General features: G+C 40.2%; 1 protein-coding gene across 2 annotated transcripts in view; it reads right to left on the reverse strand.

Annotated features, from left to right (window-relative positions):
- The window catches only part of GRAMD2A (GRAM domain containing 2A), a 77,077-nt gene extending 65,874 nt beyond the window's left edge, over window positions 1-11,203 (reverse strand). The window contains exon 1 of one of the 2 annotated variants that reach the window (XM_051981927.1): window positions 11,073-11,203. The gene's annotated coding sequence lies outside the window, so the exon portion shown is untranslated. The remainder of the gene's footprint in view (window positions 1-11,072) is intronic. The other variant, XM_051981926.1, reaches the window with a different exon arrangement.
- Window positions 11,204-21,598: the final 10,395 nt, after the last annotated feature.

Here is a 21,598-nt window from a genome sequence, read left to right on the forward strand (position 1 = left end):
AGAGAATTGGATGTAAAAACACTTCCAGCTCTGGAGTTTCTTACCTTGAGTCCATTTCACATTAATCACCATTACACACACCAATGCCAAAGGGAAAATATGGGATGAAATAGCAATTTCAGATCCCATAGACATTTTCTTAAAGCTGACAGCAGGTCAGCTAAAAAATGCCTAAGAAAGTTTTTTTTCTAAGTATAATTTTTTAAGTTTCACCAAGGATTTTACAAGCATTTATTGACTAGATAGTCCAAACAGCCCTATGAAATAGATATTACTTACTCTATCTTCATCTTACAGAAAAAGAAACTGAGGCTGAGAGATCTTGTGGTCAAGCTCAGTGTTGCTGGACTCTTAAATCTTTCCATTCTATTAACTTTTTCTCTTACTAAGAAACCAAAGGAATATGAAAAGCCACCTGCCAGAGATAGAAAACGAAGGTAATCTTATCTCTCTTCTGATTATCTCGACAGAAAGTATTAGACAAATAAATAGTAAAGAAAAATACCATGTTTATTCATTTTTTTCCTTCTTAATCCTGCAGTCACTTCTCTCCTTCACCACCACATACACATTTACATGATTAAATTTGACAATACGAACCCTCAGGTGGAGCATATACTACAATGTGCCAGCACCTTGGCTATTCCAAAGCAGAAAGGAGTTTCAAAAAATAATTAAATAAATAAATGATGATTAAAAAGAAGTCACAGAAAATAAGAATGATAATTGCAATGTAGCTGGCAAGTAGTCAGTCTCCAGTAGAAGACCTCTAGTCTTCTACAATACACCTGAATCCAAATTTAAGCATTTGCATGTTACTATTAAATAAAATCTTATTAAATTCAGTTTATTGTTATAGCTTGTCAAGAAATTTTTGAATTCTGACTTTGTCATATAACTCATGAGCTATTGAATCTAGTTTCAGGTCAACTACAATATGATTGTCTTTGTCTTTATTCTAGATAAAGAGATTAAAATAACACAGAACCAAGGATAGATTCCTGGAGTGCTTCACTCTTTAAAAGACCTTCCAAACTGGCATTGAACTGTTACTGACTGCTGTCTAACCATGGATATTCAAGCAGTTCTAAATTCTCCAAGTTATCTTCTAACATAAGAACAGCACAAGACATTGTCAAATGCTTTACTGAAATCTAAGGCAGTGCTTGCACTGCATTTCCCTAGTTCACCAATCTAGAAATCTTGTCCAAAGGAAATAAAGTTTGTTTTCTAATCTAAATTGCCATCATATTGACAAGAGTCTATAAGATCCTAAGAGGTTAAACATCTTCCTCAAGCTCACAGAGCCATGTAAAAAGAGACCTAAAACTATAAATCTGATCTTCAAGGTCCTAACCCCAAAGTTCTTCTTTCAACATTAGCCAGTGTGACTTTCAGCATTTGAAGGACTGCATTAGAAAAATTTGGCTAAGCTGGAAAATGGGTTAGGAACAGAAGCTGTGAGCAGATGGGGACCATGTGTCTAGTCAACCTGTGAAAGGAACATTGTTACCTTTGGAAAACAAGAAAGCAACAGGGGTGCTGTCATAATGTGTGGTTCAGGTCAGCTACTACCATCTGTTCAATCTAGGGTGATATTTTTCTCTTAAGTCAGAGATGCTTGGGGATAATGGGATATCCAGTTACCTAATGACTAAGTACAGTCCTGGATTTCCATCAAAGAGGTTTTTCTCTCTGAACATTAGGAAAGGGGAAACTGTGTTTAAGTAGTTGCTTTGCTTTCATGGTTTTCTCATAAGTATCTATCAGGGAGCCCTTGAAAGACAACATCTCTTCCCTCTTTCTCCTTATCTAAGTAACATTGAGAATTGTCCTCCATCCCTGCTCTTGCCACGGCCAAACGCCTGATCCAGAGTTATTGAGACAAGACACGAACAGTAAGGAATGACTAGGCATTGTCTTTCCTAAAACTTGGTTCTAACTATGTCCTTCTGCTCAAGAAGCCTCAGTGACTCCCTACTGTCTCTAGGACAAACTACAAACTCCTCTATCATTACATTCATAATCTGTCTCTAGTCTCTTTTCAGGCCGGTTACACTTACTTCATCTTCAGTGACAAAAAGTGTTCAACTTATTGTTCTCGTTAGGAAACATTCCATCTCCCACCATCTTGTATCTTGCATAGGCTTTTTCCTATACTTGGAAAGTTCTACTGCCTCATCTCTATTTCTCAGAATCTTCAGTTCCCTTCAGTCTTAGCTCGGGGCCAGCTCCTACACGAGATCTTTCTGGATTCCCACCGTTGTTCATCCCTTTCCGAAATTATTTTGTATACCTCTTTTCTTTACTTTTCTTATTACGTGCATGCTGCATCTCCCAGCTTTTTGAAGGAAGGAATTGATTTTGTCAGTCTGCTGTTTGTCTCCCCAGCACTGTCATAGTGCCTGGCACATGGTAGGTGTTTCATAAATGCTTGATGAAATGAACTGAATGGGAAAGATGGAAAAACCACTCCATACCTGAGTTCAAATCCCACCTCAGACACTTACTAGCTATATGACCCCAGGCAAATTACATGGCCTCTGTTTTTCTTAGTTTCATCAACTATAAAATGGGGGAAATAATATTTATCTCATAGGGTTGTCCAAAGGATCAAATGAGATATTTGTTAAGTTCCTACTAACATAGTACCTGGCACAAAGTAGGCACTATATAAATGTTTAAATGTTCTTTTTTCTGTCCCTTACCTACTCCGCCTCCCCCCCTCCCAAAAAAAAAGACCAGACACATTCCCTGACTATGGGAAGGGTTTCTAAGAATAGTTGGTCCCTAGATTCAGCATTTCATCTTTTGGTCCAGTGCAAAGGAAAAGTGTAAGTTTGCCCAGACCATAAAGTCAAATGTCAGATGTCACTTGGAGATCTTCCAAATGAGGCAATATATTGGGAAAGAGCTTTGTAATGTGAAGAACTATATAAATACAAACTATTGTTATCATTCAGTATTGAGCAGGAGGGTCAAGAGTGTGGAAAGGAAACTGGATTAGGAAAACAGAATTAAGAGGTTTGCAAAAACATGTAAAGTTGGGGAAGGAATGCATCTGTAAGAATATTTCACAAAGTGAGCCACCTCTCCCCTCCTCAAGCCTGGCAAGTGCCACAATAGCTGAGTCAGGTTCCCAAGTAAACTTTGCCCATTCTGATTTCAGTTGATCTTCTTTCTCAGCATTGGCACTTCAGGGTCACTGTTTAACTCATATTATTAAACTATAACCAGCCAACCTTTCTAATCTTTACTTGTCAACAACATACTCCAGCTTCAAAGGGGAACAATATTAGTCTAATGGAAATAACACTGGTCCTAGAGTCAGGAGATGCCAGTTTGAGGTCTAAAATTGATGAATTGTATGCCTGAAGGATAGGAATTTAACATTTCCAAGTCTCAATCGTCTCATCTGAAAAAATGGCTGTACATGTATATGTATTTGTATACATACATATATTTTATATATATATTTATCTCCCATTTCACAGGTTGTTTGAAAGCTATTGTATTTTACATTTTAATATTTCTTCGGATTCATGATCTAGTTAAGGTGAGCATTTTAACCTATACACCCATGATTTATCTTTCTTGATTCTTGTCCATGTTGACCCATGAATACTCTATGGAGGATCTGCTCTTTTAAAGGAAATATGAATATGGGCTTCGCCCTCTACCTGTAGAACTAGAGGTAGCAAACTTCATTGGAAGAATAGGCAGTTTTCACTGAAAAGATCCTGATTTCAGCTAAATTTTGGGCACAGTGCATCTATAGGAGCCAAGAATGAATGGATGCACACCTCAATAGGTAAAGGAGGTAAGGGTACAGGAAGAGTGCCCTCTGCTTTGTCATCATCCACTGCCCAGATTGGGGCAAGAAAGATTCCATACAATTTTTTATTCCCAGTTTCTTCATTCTCAGGGCCTTTAAGCAGTAAAAAGACACAAACTTTTCTATTTGGCAAACATGTCCTATGATACCATCACCAATATCTGGAAAATATAGTATTTTCACACTCAGGATGACAAGGACAAGCAGAATTTGGTCCCTTCATCAGTCAGGATGGATTAGGGTTGATGCTACTTTTTGCTCACACAGCTCTAAAAAGGAGATGTAGTACCTCCATCTTTCCAGAAAGCAAATCTTAAACTTTTAAAATCCCAAAATATTCAATCTACTGATAGGCCTAGAATTAGCATACTTAATTCCCAACTTTCATTGTTTTTTTTTTTCCTAGTAACTACCAGAAACAGTTGTTTATATTTAATCCTCTAGAAAACTCCACCCTAATGACTAGGACCATTCTCAAGCAATCCCTGTGAATTTTCATTGGTCCTACTGCAGAGAATATAGACTTTGAAATGCTCTCAGCATTGCTATACATGGTTACATTAAAAAAAAAAAAAAAAGCCCTGGGAAAGTACCTCATTGCATAGATGAAGGAATTGAGTCATTCTGGAGAAGACAAACTTTAAGTCTTCAAGCTGAAGTCCCTCTTATTTCACTTTGGACAAACAGAACATATACTTTTGAGCTATAAGGAATATTATTGGTTAAACTCCATATATAGGACACCTGCCTGGGCTCTGAGTATTCTAGAAAGTTTTCTTGGGAATCATTGCTCGCATGCTTGGAAGTCACTAGGAACTTGAGTACTTTTGTTTTGAACACCACATGATCCTAACTAGAAACACTTTTCTTCCCAACTCTGTAGACGTGACATTGGTGCAAACCAGTATATTTGTAATGGCAAGTAAAGCTAAAAATTAGTAATAATAACAGCTTACCTTTATGTAATGTTTTTCATGTTTCCAGAGCACTTTCCTCACTCTCATTCAGTCATGTAAGTCTTATTATTTGGGCTTGGTCCACACCTGAGCATACTAGCCATTCTATGGGACAATAGCAGGTTTCCTTCAGCAGGATGGGAGCCAGGACTCTGCATTCCAATTGAGTTGTGGCTTATAAGACTAGAATTCCCCACAATCTAAAGAATGCAGAAGGAAGCGTATCTCCCCTGAATGGCCCTTGGCCAAAAAGGCAGCCACTAGTCATGGTGCCAGGCACACGCATCCTGCCTGAATCAGTGGAATCTGTGCTTAAGGACAAAAAAGCCTTCTTTTTGTGAAAGTTGCAAAAGCAAACCTTAGAGTGATATATAAATATTTAGGTATCATTATTCTTAGCAGCAACATTTGTGTGGATAAGTCACAATATCCTGAATTTTCTCACTTTTAAAATGGACATATTTTTTAACACTTCTCTCACTGAATTATTGTGAGACAATGACCATATAAATTCATTATTGCCTTTTTTGAGGCATAGACTTTTGAGAATCTTTTGAGTATAGACTTGAGTAGAGAGAAATATCCACATGAGAGCTTTCAGTGAATTATTCTTTCCAGAAAATGCAATAATTCTTTCTAAAGCTACGAAAAAATTTAGGAGAAATTGGACGTGTACAAGAAAAGAAGGATGGAGAGACGAGAAAGGGGATGAGAAGCTGTGGGGCCAAGGACCAGGATAAAGTCACAGATAAAGAAGCAAGAATATAAAACTCATCAGAGTGAGGAATAAGGTATGGGGGAAGGATTCTAACAGAGCCAGGAAGCATTATAGTTGATTACACTCTATACTCAGCTCCCAATCCATGAACCAGAAAATACATGAAACAGAAGAGAACACAGAGAGGAACCAGACTTCCCTTGACAGATATATATATAGGAATCCTCATTACCAGGAGGCAGTTAGCTGCCCAGCAATGCCTAGAAGTTCTATAGTCATTCTCTACAGCTATGGGATCCCTATCTCTTCCTTTCTTTCCCTAGAAGAAAAGCATCCAAGGTTGCTCTGTCCTACTCTGAAGGCTCAGCTCAGAAAATAGGGAATAGGCCCTCAGGCCCCTCCACAATTATTTTGAGGTCAACTCTTTTTCTCTTCCCTGGAAATTTCCCAACTAGTAATAGTGAAGCCATAAGGACTTAGAGTCAACTGCCAAGTTTCCCATGTACCTGCCCCAGAAAAAAAGAAAGTAACAAGTTATCTCAAATATGTAGCCAAATGACTGGGGAACAGGAAGAAAGATGTTCTCCCTTTCCATCTCAAGATGTACTTGTCTATGCCCCTGCCTACATGTGCCTAAGATAAAGAATAACATTCTCCCCCATGGCCTTGGCCTAGTTCCATCAAGTTGTACTCCCCTGAAGGAAGCATTTGGCCTGGATGAGATCTGACGCAGCAAAATTTGAATTTGTTCTTCTTCCCAAACAAACCAACCTGATAACTTGGCTCTTGCCTCCCAGCCTACTTTTCAGCATCCATAGGCACATCAATACAATTCTGAAAATAAGCAAAACTCTTTGGAATATCAATATCCAGGAGGGGTTACCAGGCAAAACCATGGGAGTATATGCTTAGGGAATCTTAAGATAACCAGCAAATTCCTACCTGTTTCTTCCTCTGAGAAAAGGCTATAACCAGTTGCTTCTGGTTAAAGTACTTGGTGAATGAGACCCAAATCACAAGTAACAGGACTGCAAGAAGGGATGATTCTATCACTTCCTTTTCTAACTAAACTTAATTTGCGAACCAACATCATGCTCAATCCATGCTGACACTATGATCCTTATATCTTTTGTAAAATGGAAGAGCCAATTAGTACAGAAGTCAGAGTCTAACATCTCAACTAAGGTTACCTACCATTGCCATACACCTTATTTTCCATAAACCATCCCTTTAAGCAATACCTATTTTTCAAGACCTTGCTCTGCCCCCTCCTTTTTTCCTGAGCCTAGAGAACTATAGCTTCAGGGCAAACCTAAGACAAGTTGTTCTTCATGGCCTTTGAGCTCTCCCTTTTGAAACTTTTTTTTAGCATTTTTCCTGGCTTTCCCATAATATCATTAACATTTGAGCTGAAACAGACTCCAGAGATCGTTCTAGTCCAACCTCTTCATTTTCTATAGGAAGCAACTAAAGTCCCAGAAATGTGAAGTGATTTACCAATGTAATTCAAGATTGGAATAGGAATGCAGATTCTCATTTCATCGCTTTCTTCATTTCACCATACTTCTATTTCTTTTGCATTTAACAATTCTAATTTGAATCACAGTAATTTGATTATAAGCCTTCCCTACCACTTTTCCAAAATTAGATTATAAATTCCTTGAGGGAAGAGCAAATTGATATGTTCAAAACAGTAGACATATCCCAAAGATATCCAAAAAAGGGAAAATTGTACAAAAATCTTTACAGCAACTCTTTTTTTTATGGAGGCTAAGAATTGGAAATCCACGGGACAACTATCATTTGAGGAATGGCTAAAGGAGCTCTGGTATGTGATTATAATAGAATATTATTCTGCTTTAAGAAATGACAAATAGGATGATTTCAGAAAAACTAGGAAAGACCTATATGAACTGATACATAGTGAAGCGAACAGAACCAGGAGTATATAATACACAGCAACAGCAATATTGCTTGAAGAATTGACTTAGTTATTCTCAATATCATAATGATCCAAGACAATCCCAAAGGATTAATGATGAACCATACTATCTACTTCCAGAGAAAGAACTGATATTGTTTGAATACAAATTGAAGCATGCTATTTTTCACTTTCTTTCATTTTTTCTTCTTATTTGAGTCTTCTAGTAGAAAATAACTAATATGGAAATGTTTCACACAATTGTACATGTATAACCAATATCTGATTGCTTATCATGGCAGGGGAAGGAGAATTTGGAACTCAATACTTTAAATAAAAGTGTTTAAAAAAAGAAACTCCAAAAAAAGATAATAATAAAGAGCTAGTAATTATATAATGGGAAAAAAACAATAGACCTCAAATTTGTAGCCAAGTGACTGGGGGACAGGGAGTAAGATGTTCTCTCTTTCTATCTCAAGATGTACTTATCTGTGCCCCTGCCTATATGTGTCTAAGACAAAGAATAACATGAAAAAAGTGGAATGGAATTTGAGGATACTCCTTACAAGTAGTTTTCAACATAATTCTTCCCTCTTTGTCTTACTTCACATTTATTTTTGAATTATACTGGTCATTCAACATAATAGACCTAAACACAGAAACTGTTAAAGTTGCTTACTTAGAGATAGTCACATAAAGAATGAGATTTCATTCTCTCAAAGTACTGCCCATATTGAAGGTTTAACTTGATATTAAGGATCTTGGAGTGGAAGCCATTGCCCCTAGGTTAGGTTGGCTGAGTATAAAGTCAAATTCTGGGTGGAATGGGGTAGAGAAAGAGCAAAAAGAAGGATAAAATAGAGGAAATGTGGATTCAACATTCTCTACTCCCAGATATATTTTCTTATGAGTGTTGTTTTTGAAAGTGAAGCAGTGTGCTACTTGTTCATACTGCAGAACTCAAGTGTATCCATTCAGGTTTTTTGGGGATTGCAAAATGAAAGCTTCATAACATTGGTGGAGTAGCATCAAGTCACAGGCAAAGACAGGATCAGGTCAGGCAAAGCCAGGATACCCATCAATAACTCTTAATGACTGTCTTCTAGCAATGGCACCACCTGCACATGCTTTCAAACCTTCCTCCCTTAATTAACAATAATAAAAAAAGCAAAAGAAAAGATTCAAAATACCAAGATTCTTTGTCCTTCCAGATGGAGTAGCCAAAGTCCAACAATGGGTTAAAACACAGTTTCAGCTGCTTAAAATAGGTGTGGCTGTTCCCTGAAGGTAGGGAGAAACATCTTGTTATAGCTGCCAAAATCATGCTGGGACAACTCAGATCTCTCCAAGCTGACTTCGTCTGTCTACAAGACAGTAAGGTTCAGGGAGAGAGTGTGTCCTTAGGGCACTTAGTAAATCAAGGGATGTCAAGACAAAGGAGACCTCCTGACCAAAACATAGTAGGAAATGAATAGTAGATAAGAATGAATCGCAAAATGAGTTGGTTAGGGGGCTTCACAGGCCATATCAACTCATGTCTGAACAAGAATCTCTTAGATATATCCCAGCATGTAGTAGAACATGCCGTAGCTCCCTATTTCACTTTGGGATAGCTCTAATTGCAAGAGGCTTGTTCTGCCTAAATCTTCTCTACAAGGAGTCAATTTCTTTCCCCTAGAGCCAAGCAGAAGTGCAATCCTTCCATATATTAGCCTTTTAAATACTTGAATAGAGCTAACATGCTTCTTTTAAATTTCTTGTCCATGTTAACATCTCTAATTTCTTTGTTTGTTTGTTTATTGTTGTTGTTGTTGTTGTTTTTCAATCAGGGTCTTCAGTTCCCTCATCAAACTTAAGTCACTTTTCTGGAAATCTTGCAGCTTGTGCTCAGAAGTGAACAGCACCATAAATGTTGCCTGATCCAGAGAACAGAACATAGACAATTATTATCTCTCTTATACTGGATACTACACAGCTAAGATTTAGACAGTCTAAGACTGCATTGTCTCTTTGATCTGCCTTTCACACAGTTAGTTCTCCACTGGACTGTTAGCTCCTTTGGTCTTTTACCTTTCTTTGTATCCCCAGCAGTTAGCACAGCACCTGGCACGTAGTGGGTGCTTAATAAATTCTTAGGGATTGAGTAGTTCATGTTGAGTTTATAGCTTGCTAAAACTCCCAGAGAAGGAGTCCCTCTCTTCAAGTCACTGCTTGCCTTCATATGGAAGTAAAATTGGACGGGTGTTTGCAGCTTTAGAGGTATCAGGCTGCCCTCTCAACTTCACTCTTTTAGAGAATTAGGATTGGTCTAGTAATGGACAATTATGTCCACAAAACTCCGATAATCTGAGTCTCTTGGGACAAACATGCCCAACTTCTTTTCCTACCCAAATTCAACATAACCTGACTCTTCTACATCCTCAAACAAACCAGCCTCTTTTCTCCCTTACCTAGGAGAGGTCATTGCCCCCTCCACAGCCTCAGGCCACTTCCAAGATAAAATGGTCTTTATTCCCGTGCCAAGCCGCCAAACCCACTGTCCTCAGAAGTGAAATCAAGGAGAAACTTCGGGGCTAGGCTTGGGAGCTTTAGGAGGAAGAGACCAGCTCTCAAACCTACTTCAAGAGATTCCGGAGGAGCCACAGCACCCCAGTCCCGCCACCCTGGCCTCAGTAGCCAAACATCACTGGCATTCCAAGTAGGCGGTGGTAACCTCTTGGTCCGAGGGAAAGTGTTTATATACAGTGCAAAAACAAACGGCGGGCAGACCCTGTCCTCAACGGTCGCCCCCCCCCCCCCTTCCACCCCAAGAGGCGTGGTAGGTCAGAGAAAGCAGTTTGGGAACTATGCCTTCGGAACGCTAAGTGGCCTCCGAGGTCCTCAGCCAAGACTGACCTGGCACTGGGAGGCCAGGAGGGCAGAGAGGGCAGCACAGAGGCTGTCTCAGTGGAGGGAGCCAACGAGAGAGCCGGATGCTCACTGTCCGCAACCTGGAACTCGGGACAGGGAAAGAGAGTCCGGCGGGCTGAGGGCTCCCCCCTCCCACCCCCTGGGGCCCCCGGCTCAGATCTCAGCTCCCGGCAGAGCTGCCAAGGCGGTTAAAGTCCTGCAGGCAGAGAGAAAGGACAAAGAGAGAGCGAAAGAAAAGGACCGAAGCTCGAGGGAGCTCCGCGGCCCAGAGTGAGGCCGGGCTTGAGTAAGTTAGGGGAAACAGCCGGCTTCTGCTCCAGCTCCAGCTCCGGCATACCCACTTTTTGGAGGCTGATGCAATCTCGGGGCCAGCCGGAGGAGGGGGCTCCCAGGCAGTCCTTCGACCTCCCCTCCCCTTCCTCTCCTGCGCTCCCCGCCCGTTCCCAAGGCGGGCAGGCGGAGCGTCCCGGCGTCCCGCGCCACCAGACGAAGCAAGAACTAGACAGCGTCTGTCTGGGCACCTCAGGCGCGGGCACACTCGGGCTGTCTGGTTGTCAGACTGGCTGGCCGTCAGTCTGTCAGCCTGCCTGCCGGCACCGCCCACCCCCTCCACTCACGCGCCTCTCTAGAGGGCTAGCTGGTGGTCTGCCTGGCAGTCGGGCCACTCTGGGGGAGCCTCTGGCCTCCATCCATCTGCCCTTTCGTCCGTCAGTCCGGCTGAGCCTGCGTTACCTGGGCGGGTCGGCAGCGGCCTGAGTCCGGCTGAGGGCCAGCATCACCAGCACTCTCCCGCAACTAGACCCCCGGCACTGCAGGACCAAACCGCCGCGGTCGCAGCCGCTACCCAGACCCTGCGGCCCGCCCCATCAGCTCATTGGCTGCTTCTGCCGGTCCGCCCAGGTGAGAGCCGCCCCCAGGAGGAGGGGAAAGCCGAAGAAGGGGAGGAGGAAGAGGGAGGGAAAGAGAGGAAAGGGAGCGGGGAGATCGGGAAAGCCAGCGAGGGGAAAACCGTGGGCTAGAAACTCGCCAACCACCTGAGGACCGCCCCTTAAAGGGCCCTCTGAGAGCACCCACGCCTGCTGCCTACTTCTAGTTCACCTGCTCAAGCCCCACGCCCAGTTGCTTCGGTGGCGTTGGTTACGAAGCTGATCAGCGCCAAAGCTTGCAGGTCTGTGCATCACAGACCCGGAGTGAGAGAACTTCAGAGTTTGCAAGAGCACTCCGCAACCTATACCCATGCCTGGAAGAGCATCCCCTCCATAATTTCCGAACAAGTGGTCATCAAACTCCTACTTGAAATCTTCCAAAGAGTTTGAACCCATGACTTCCCCAAGCAATCTATCCTACTTTGGAATAGCTTTAGTTGTTAAGAGCTATTACTGGAACATACTTGCTAGGTTCCGGAAGCCTGTTATGAGAATTTTCTGAGTCGCTAGATATTACAACCCAGATTCTAGTCTCAAGAATCCCACACTATAGAAAGTTCTTTTCCTTCCTTCCTTCCTTCCTTCCTTCCTTCCTTCCTTCCTTCCTTCCTTCCTTCCTTCCTTCCTTCCTTCCTTCCTTCCTTCCTTCCTTCCTTCCTTCCTTCTTTTTCTCCTTCCCTCCCTCCTTCCTTCCCCCCTTCCTTTTTTCTTTCTTCTTTTTTCCATTTTTATTTCCTTTTTCTTCTTTCTTCTTTATTCCCTTCCTCCTTCCTTCCCTCTTTCTTTCTTTCTTTTGTGCTTTCTTTTAAAAATATCTACTTGTAGAGTAGCTATATCCTCTCCATGCATAGAAGTAAATACACTGACATATCACTGAAGTATATTCAAAATTTAACATGTATTAAGTGCCAACTAAGTCAATAGCTGACACAAATAGAAACTTCTTAGCTGTGTGATTCTTAACCCGGTCACTTAACCCGGTTTGCCTCAGTCAGTTCCTTATCCACAAAAAGAGCAGGAGAAGGAAATAACAAAACACTTCAGTATCTTGGACAAGAAAATCTCAAAGGGGCTCAGAAAGAGTCAGAGGAGGAGGGACCAATCAATAACAATAATGTGCAAAATATAATCTCTATACTTATGAATGTCTGGAACCTTGATCTTAGATTCATTAACGTGTGATATCTGAAACAACCAAGCAAAAATGATAGTGACATTATTTGGACACGTCCAGAGTTGTAGCTTTTATGTTACATGTGGTAGGATGGAGTTGTATGTATATGAACATGCATTTGCATCAGAGTGAGTGTTATCTGCATACTTCCATACATTGAGACAGTATATGTGTCTACTTGTGTGTGGCCCGTAGTGGAGGATATCAGAGTGCCTGTATATGGATGAATGTATACCTACCACCTATAAAACTTCTGAGACATGTATAATGACATGCAGGGGAAAGAATATTGGAGTTTGAGTCAGAAGGAAGACCTGGATTCAAATTCCAGCTCTGTTACTTTTGGAACTTTGGACAAATGTTTAACTTTATAAAATGAAGAACTTGAACTAAATGTCCAGTAAGGTTTCTTTAAATTCTTTAATTCTAGTAGACTCTTTAATAGAGTAGAATTCTTTAAATTCTAGTAGACTAGGAACCTCTCCCTGTGTTTTCCTTCCTTTCCCTCCTTCTTCATCACTTCCACCAATCTCCTTACTCCTCACAATATTTCTTCACCTCTAATCACTTCTTCAACTTCTCTAGCCCTAGGGAACCTCATGGAGGATCCAAGGCCCTTCTATCTATTCTGCATGTATTTGTACTATATCAATTTATTTACTTGTTCCCTCCATCAAAATGTAAATTCCTTGATGGCAGGGACTACTTTTGCCCCCTCCCTTTTTTTTTTTTTTTTTTGTATCTCTAATGCTAGCATTTAGCTCAGAGCCTGTCACATAGTAATGACAATAAATGCTTGTTGATTGGTTGATTGGTTGATTAATCTTGAAAGAATTACAGAATGATGCACACAAAATGCCGTATCTTTGGGTTCTTCTAGTCTATTTCCCTCTCCCATGAGGTCAAGGATGATCCCTGACAATTTACTTGCTCTTTTAGGGCCAGCCCTCCGCCCCAGTGACTGAAATTTAACAGCAGAGCCACCACGACAAGCAGATTATTTAAATTCATGTCTGTTGTTCCATAACTCTTAATGTTCCTCCAATCTGCTTTTGTAAATGACTGCTGGACATCATAAAGGGACAAGGAAAGTTAGTTGGAGTAAGGAAACCAGGGCTGGAGGAGAGGGAAGGACAGAATCCTGCTAATATAAGAGGGACCTCCTCAGAATTCTAGACTCTTATTTAAGAAGAAATGACTCAGTACTAGAATCCCAAATTTTGGCAATGGTTTCAAATATCTTCAGGCTATTTTGAAGTGCCTCAGAGCTAAAGGCTATAGCTACAACTGATTTGAATAGAAGGCAGTTGTAGGAGCATGGAGAGGATCATAAGGGAGTTGGGGGGACTTATGGAGAGATATGGAGAGGAAAGAGTTATGGGGGTGAAAGGACATTTATAGTGAATGGGCAACGTGTGAAGGGGCTATTATTGGGATTGAAGGCCAGTGGTAAAAGGATATGTAGGTGAAATGAAGAAAGTGTACAATTAAGGATAATAGAGCAGTTGTAAGAAAATTTTAGAGGTGGAGTTGATACAAGGCATAATGGGGAAGGCCTAATTATTAGGTGTGATATAACAGTTACTGGAGAAGATGTGATGAAAAAAATTTAGGGAAATGTATAAGATTACACAATTACACAGGTTGATGGAGAGGAGGCAAAATTATAAGGGAAGGAAGAGTGAATGGGAAAGGGAATAAGCACTTATTAAGTATCCACTATGTCCCAGGTAGTGTACCAAGTGCTTTATAAATATTGTTTCATTTGATAGAATAGTTATGGGAGATTTATAGATGTTGATATGGGGAGGGTAAGTTCTAGAGGATGATATATATTATTTGAAGAAGGTTAGAACAGTTAATCCTTTGGTTCTTACTTCACTATACAGTTTTTTCTTATCTTTAACCTTCTACTGGCAGTGTTGACCTCCTAGGTCAAAGAATCCGGAATGCCCAACGCCTCTTGTTATGGGCCAGAACTCTGAAACAAGGATTCTTACAAGGTGCTAATTCAGTGGAATTGATAAAGACAATGGTTATCTAGTTTAGCATGGTGATTAATAGTTCTCTAAGTTCAGCATGATTGATTTAATCTTACAACAAATAATGGTTTCCTAGTGATATAATGATTGGTTTATACTCAGTGTAGAGCATATAAGCTGGGACAAACTCAGCCAGGGTCAGAGCCAGATTCACCGAGAGACAGATTCATTCCATGGTCCACCTTTGTGGTGGCTGGATGCTAAAGCACAAGCCCTCAGACTCAGAAACATTCATTCATCACAAAACAGAGAATAACTTTAATAATCTAGTGTTTGACAAACCCAAAGACCCCAGTTTTTGGGATAAGAATGCAGTATTTGACAAAAATTGCTGGGAAAATTGGAAATTAATATGGCAGAAACTAGGCATTGACCCACACTTAACACTGTACACCAAGATAAGGTCAAAATGGGTTCATGACCTAGATATAAAGAATGAGATTATAAATAAATTGGAAGAGTATAGGATAGTTTACTTCTCAGACCTGTGGAAGAGGGAGGAATTTATGACCAAAGAAGAACTAGAGATCACTATTGACCACAAAATAGAAAATTTTGATTATATCAAATTGAAAAGTTTTTGTACAAACAAAACAAGCTTAGAAGGGAAACAATAAACTGGGAAAACATTTTTACAGTCAAAGGTTCTGATAAAGGCCTAATTTCCAAAATATATAGAGAATTGACTCTAATTTATAAGAAATCAAGCCATTCTCCTATTGATAAATGGTCAAAGGATATGAACAGACAATTCTCAGATGAAGAAATTAAAACTATAGTCATATGAAAATATGCTCCAAATCATTATTAATCAGAGAAATGCAAATTAAGACAACTCTGAGATAGCACTACACACCTGTCAGATTGGCTAGAGTGACAAGGAAAGATAATGTGGAATGTTGGAGGGGATATGGGAAAACAGGGACACTGATACATTGTTGGTGGAATTGTGAACACATCCAGCCATTCTGGAGAGCAATTTGGAACTATGTTCAAAAAGCTATCAAACTGTGCATACCCTTTGATCCAGCAGTGCTTCCACTGAGCTTATCCCCCAAAGAGATACTAAAGAAGGGAAAGGGACCTGTATGTGCCAAAATGTTTGTGGCAGCCCTGTTTGTAGTGGCTAGAAACTAGAAAATGAATGGATGCCCATCAATTGGAGAATGGTTGAGTAAATTGTGGTATATGAACGTTATGGAATATTATTGTTCTGTAAGGAATGACCAGCAGGATGAATACAGAGAGGACTGGCGAGACTTACATGAACTGATGCTGAGTGAAATGAGCAGAACCAGGAGATCATTATATACCTCAACAATGATACTGTTTGAGGATGTATTCTGATGGAAGTGGATCTCTTCGATAAAGAGAGCTAATTCAGTTTCAATTGATCAAGGATTGACAGAAGCAGCTACACCCAAAGAAAGAACACTGGGAAATGAATATAAACTGTTTGCATTTTTGTTTTTCTTCCTGGGTTACTTTTACCTTCTGAATCCAATTCTCCCTGTGCAACAAAAGAACTGTTCGGTTCTGCAAACATATATTGTATCTAGGATATACTGTAACCTATTTAACATATAAAGGACTGCTTGCCACCTGGGGGAGGGGGTGGAGGGAGGGAGGGGAAAAATCGGAACAGAAGTGAATGCAAGGGATAATGCTGTAAAAAATTACCTTGGCATGCGTTCTATCAATAAAAAGTAAAAAAAAACAAAAAACAAACAAACAACAACAAAAAAAACCATTCATTCATCCCGTCTCACACCGCCTTGGTGACAGGGCTCTCCTCCTTAGCTTTTCCACTGAAACCAAGACTCTGGAAGGCCTTTTAAAAAGCTAGCCTGGGCTCTAGGCAAGGAAACTAGACTGTGAAGGAGATAATAAAGGATTTGGACTTTAATACCTGGCTATTCTTGTGGTGATTACTGAACTGAAATGAAGATTGTTCCCAAGACCTCCAGAAAACCAACTGAGAACATTACAGTCTCTGACCGGAACCAGCCCTGAGCTAGGGGATGCTTCTCTTTTTTCCCAGCCAAAAATAGCCATGGCCTTGCCCCAGGCCAGATCCTATTACAAACACAGATCACATTTACTCTATTTTTTTCAATTCATTATTTCCTTCCTGCTTCTCTTCCCCTGCCCCCACCTCCTTCTGCAGAAATTTGGACTGTGCTCCATGATTTCCAGGAGGAGGGGATCGCCCTTATCTCCACATACTCCCAGTCTAGGCTAAGGGAAACCATCCCTCAGTCCTACCTGCTTGGAATATGTGGGCCTGGTGAGATACTTCTCTGCCCTTCCCTCCCCCATCACTATAGTAATAAAGACAGGTCAATTCTCAGACTGGGCAGTTCTAAAAACCTGTCCAAAATATCAGACTTTGTTTCATGATATTTTCCCGCTCACCATTTCACTTTACCAAGTTTTTTAAAGTTTACACTGAAGGTATAATCCAGAGACATGGTGACTGTTCCAGTCAAGTCTAAACAGGTATAACAGAAACCTAATTCTGTCATGACTACCCGCACTGGGTCACTGAGGAGGCTGTTTAATTTCAAGCATTCTTTATATTCCTCCCTCACATGAGCAGGAGGACCTAGTAAACCAGGAATCTCCTCTCTTTGCAAGAAAGGCTCTGGTTTATGCTCGCCCTTTCTTCTCTCTAAATTTCATCATTTCACTCAGAATAGAAAACTGAACATGTTTTTCAGTCTTCCTAGCACCAAAAATGAGCAGCCATTTTGGGGTCAGGTACATGCTTATATTTTCTCTTGGTATGTCAGAAAGCAAAAGCCAAACACAGACTGCCTAATTCATTTAGATTGATGTCTCATATTCCACATTTAATTTTCTAGAGTTCTCAAGAACCATTCTTGTTTCAAGTTCAGAATTTCAAGTGGCATACAGAACATATTTTTCACTCTATTCTCCACCTCTCATTCTCTAAGTCTTCTGGCCACAGAACTACCCAACTTGTTCCAGGAACAAATCTCTCCTTTCAGGCACTCTAGATCAAAGCTTCTTAAACTGTGGGTCACAATCCCATATGGGGTCTTGCAACTGAATATGGGGGTCATGGAATGATGCTTTATTAGTAGTAAATGTTTAATTTGTATAGCTATTTTACATTCCTGTAGGCCCAGGATTGTGTAAAAATTTCTCCAGCAAAAAAGGTAGAAAAAGTTTAAGAAGCTAGATTCTAGATGATTGAATATATGGATCATCTCCTCAATGCCCTCAGGTATTTTCTGCTTTCTGTCAGCCTACCAGCTGGACAAGCTTATCTTTTTCTTGTCCCCTCTTCTTTATCTAACCAAACCCTACCCATCCTTTAAAGATTCAAAATCCATCATTCCTCTGAAACTTTCTCAGACTATTTCAGGATCTCCTCTTTCTCTAAACTCACAAAATGCTAATGAATTATCTCTCTTCCTTAAATCATATACTGTCTTTCTTAATCACTTCATACACAATTATGTGTACCTGAGCTGTTATTTTACAGTTGAGGAAACCAAGGCAAACAGAGGTTAAATAATTTGCCTAAATACACACAGTTTATAAATTATTGAGGTTGGATTTGAACTCAGATCATTTAGTTTCAGGTCCAGTATTCTATCCACTTCACTATTTGGCTTTTCTTAGTAAGGATTTGAAGTGAGATTTTGCTCAGATTTTTCTGACTCCAAGTCTGTACTGCTATACTTACTATGCCAATCTGACTTTCAATAAACTGTGACTCCTAGAGAACTTTCATCTCTTGTGAGTATCATATAGTTTTCACTGGACAAGGATGATGATGGTAGTAATAATAATAATAATAATAATTACTGACTTGTATTTAGCTTAGTTTGTAGAAGTATTATGCCCATTTTCCAGATGAGAAAACTAAGGCTTAGAAGAGAAAAGTAATAAGCTAGCCAGTAAATGGTGGAAGCCCAAAGCATTGGATACCCAAGTTAATGATCTTTCACTAAAGCTGTGCTAAAGAAAAGCCAAAAGCCCTGAGTGCAGAAGCTGAAAAGAGCATAAAAATAAGATATGGAAATACAGGGAACCATCTTAACTTGAGGAATCTGGACAAAAAAATGAATTGACTCACCATGAATGCAAGACTGAGTCAGACTAAAGAGAAGTTTCATACAAGTGAATGTTCCCTTCAGTATTAATGTGATTTCAAACTGTTATTGATTTTAATCTATATTTAAAGTTCTCCCAATCATAACTGGAGAACTGGGAAGGTTTACAGGAAAGTAAGATTTGAAATAAACATTCTAGTGTTATGATTCTAGGATATCTAATACTCCAAGGTGTGATAAGGAGATAAGCATATGGTTGCTACCTTAATAATCATTATTTCTCAATCAACCATTCATTCCCCATGACAGCCTAAACAAACAAGATAAGCAAACTAAAGATTTCCTTTGAACTAAGTTACTGAAAGTAAAGCCTGCTTAAGCTTTTCTTGAGCCTTGACTCCTAAAGTCTGAGAGGTACAGATACCTTCCCTATCCCTGCACTCTCTCACGTCACATTTAAAAGGAATTTCTAAGCAAATCAGATAAGAAACATAGGCAACACCTATCACTTGAACAGGTAGCAGAGTCCAGTCTTCCTACCATGTGATTTTTAATCTGTTCCACTGCCAAGATTTACTACTCTTGGAAGTGCCCTCAGTGATCAAAAATTCTCATCCTCTGCTCCCATTTCCCTATGCCCACTAAAAAGCTTTCAGAGCTATAATCACTCCAAACTTTCTGTTTCATCCAAACGAGGTGGTTCTGACAGCATTTGATCAGCTATAGGATATATAATAGGATACTATTGATCCTCACTACTATATTACATTCATTTGGGCTTGGACTTTTTACTTTGATGATTCCTAATTCTAAATTTCCTCACTTCCCTCTTCTCTATTCCTGATTCCAGGACAAAGAGAAAATAGAAACCATGTTAACATGGCACCTTACAAATTCAAGCTATCCAACTTATATTGGGTCCTCAATAATTCTGTTTTATATCTTTTATTTATTTCTTAATGTGGACTCCAAATTTTACCCATTATTCTCAAGCCTTAATCACCACCTCCGATTTTACTTCATAACCAGCATGACTTTTTGTATTTTTGCCTTTCGGAATATCTGACTCCAGGCCCTTCAATCTTTTAATGTTGAGGCAGCCAGATCTTGCGTGACCCTTATTGTGGCATCTCGGTATTTGAACTGTTTTTTCCTGGTTGCTTGTAAAATTTTTTCTTTAGTCTGAAAATTCTGAAGTTTGGCCACAATATTCCTCGGAGTCTTTATTTTAGGGTCTTTTTCAGAAGGTGTTCGATGAATTCTTTTAACGTTTATTTTCCCTTTCAATTCTATTACTTCTGGGCAGTTCTCTTTGATGATTTCTTGTAAAATAGTATCTAGGCTCTTTTTTTCATCATAATTTTCTGGTAGTCCGATGATCCTCAGGTTATCTCTCCTAGATCTATTTTCCAGGTCTGTTGTTTTTCCAAGTAAATATTTGACATTTTTTTTCCAATCTTTCATTTTTTTTTTTTTGGCTTTGCTTGACTGATTCTTGATGTCTCAATCAACCAGTCATTTCTATTTGTTCAGTTCTGATTTTTAGTGAGTTGTTTTCTTCATTAGCTTTTTTTACTTCTTTTTGTATATGTCCAATTGAGTTGTTTTGCTCGATGGAATTTTTTTCCATTTCACTAATTTTTTTTTTTTTTTTTTTTTTTTTTTAGTGAGTTATTTTCTTTTTCCAGTTTGCAAATTCTGTTTCCCTGCACTTCTTGGGAGTTTTTTACCTTTTCCAATTCACATTTCAGGAAGTTGTTTTCTTTTTCCACTTTATTAATTTTTTCTTTTAATGAGTTATGTGCCTTTTCTGTACTCTTTTGCATACCTTCTCTTTCCTTTCCCCATTTTTCTTCTAGCTGTCTTTTAAGGTTTTTAATAGTCTCTTCTAGGAGAGCCTTTTGTATTGGAGACCAACAATTGTCTGGAGACTGTCTGCTATTAGTATCTTCAGGGTTGAAAAGCTGTTCTCTTTCTGTGTAGAAACTATCAATCGTTCTTTTGATTTTTTTACTCATTTTGTTAAAGCCTGTAGCGTCTGCCTTCAGAGCCAGGAGGTTACCAGCTTCCTCTACAGAGCAGTGAAAGGTGTATGGATGGGTAGTTGTCCTGCCAACCAGCTACAAAAAGCAAGGAGGTACTGGAGTGCTCTGGGAAAGAGTTCCCCATCCGAAAGTAACTCAGGCCTGCAGGGCCGGGCTGAGAAAGTGCCCTTCAAAGAACCCCTGCTGTGTGTGATAACGACTGCATTGGGGCTAGACTCTGAGCAGTGAGTTTCATTTCCCAAGCCAAAGCCCGCCCTGGGGCTGTGGGTATTAGCAGCTGAGCAGTGAATGGATTTGCAGGGACCAGACGTGTCTGCCCCGGAAGCACAGTCATCTGGGGAGGTTCTATTGCCCCAGGCCGAGCCCCCCACTGTGCCGATTAGAGGCTGCCCAGGCTATGCCCTGTGCCGTGCAGATTTGTAACTGCCCCCGCAAAAGCCCCGAACTGCCGGATGTGGCTGAAGGGCTGTGGTAAAGTCTGCCTGAGTCACTTCCGGGTTTGAGGGGTTACAGCCAGATCTCGTTAGGTTCTGGCGTTTTTTAGAGTACCTGCTGTTTTAGGCTTTAACTTCTCTGCCAGTTTACTGCTTTGTAATCAAGGCATAGCAGTTAGCCTATAGCAGAGTGGTCCCTATAACTTCTCTAGCCACAGAGGTCACCCCTGCCCCTGGTCTGCTCAGGACACTAGCCTCTCTGACTTGTGCTAGTCTGTTCCTGGCCCCTCAGGACAAACCTTTCCTGGCGAGTTTCCGGATGGACTTCGGCTGGTAAATTGTAGTGCTTCTAATCTTCATGAATTTAAACAGTGAAGGGTTATTTTTGAGGCTGGATTAAATAGTTGGTTATGAGGATAATGAGAGGAGCTTAGAGAGTCGTGTGTGCCTGCTCCACCATCTTGGCTCCACGCCCCTTTTTGTATTTTATTGAGTTAAGCATAGTTGACTCATGTATTCAGTATTTTATTTTTCTCAACATATGTAAAGAAA

This window comes from Antechinus flavipes, chromosome 2 (assembly GCF_016432865.1).
Source record: "Antechinus flavipes isolate AdamAnt ecotype Samford, QLD, Australia chromosome 2, AdamAnt_v2, whole genome shotgun sequence".
In the NCBI taxonomy this organism is placed as follows: domain Eukaryota; kingdom Metazoa; phylum Chordata; class Mammalia; order Dasyuromorphia; family Dasyuridae; genus Antechinus; species Antechinus flavipes.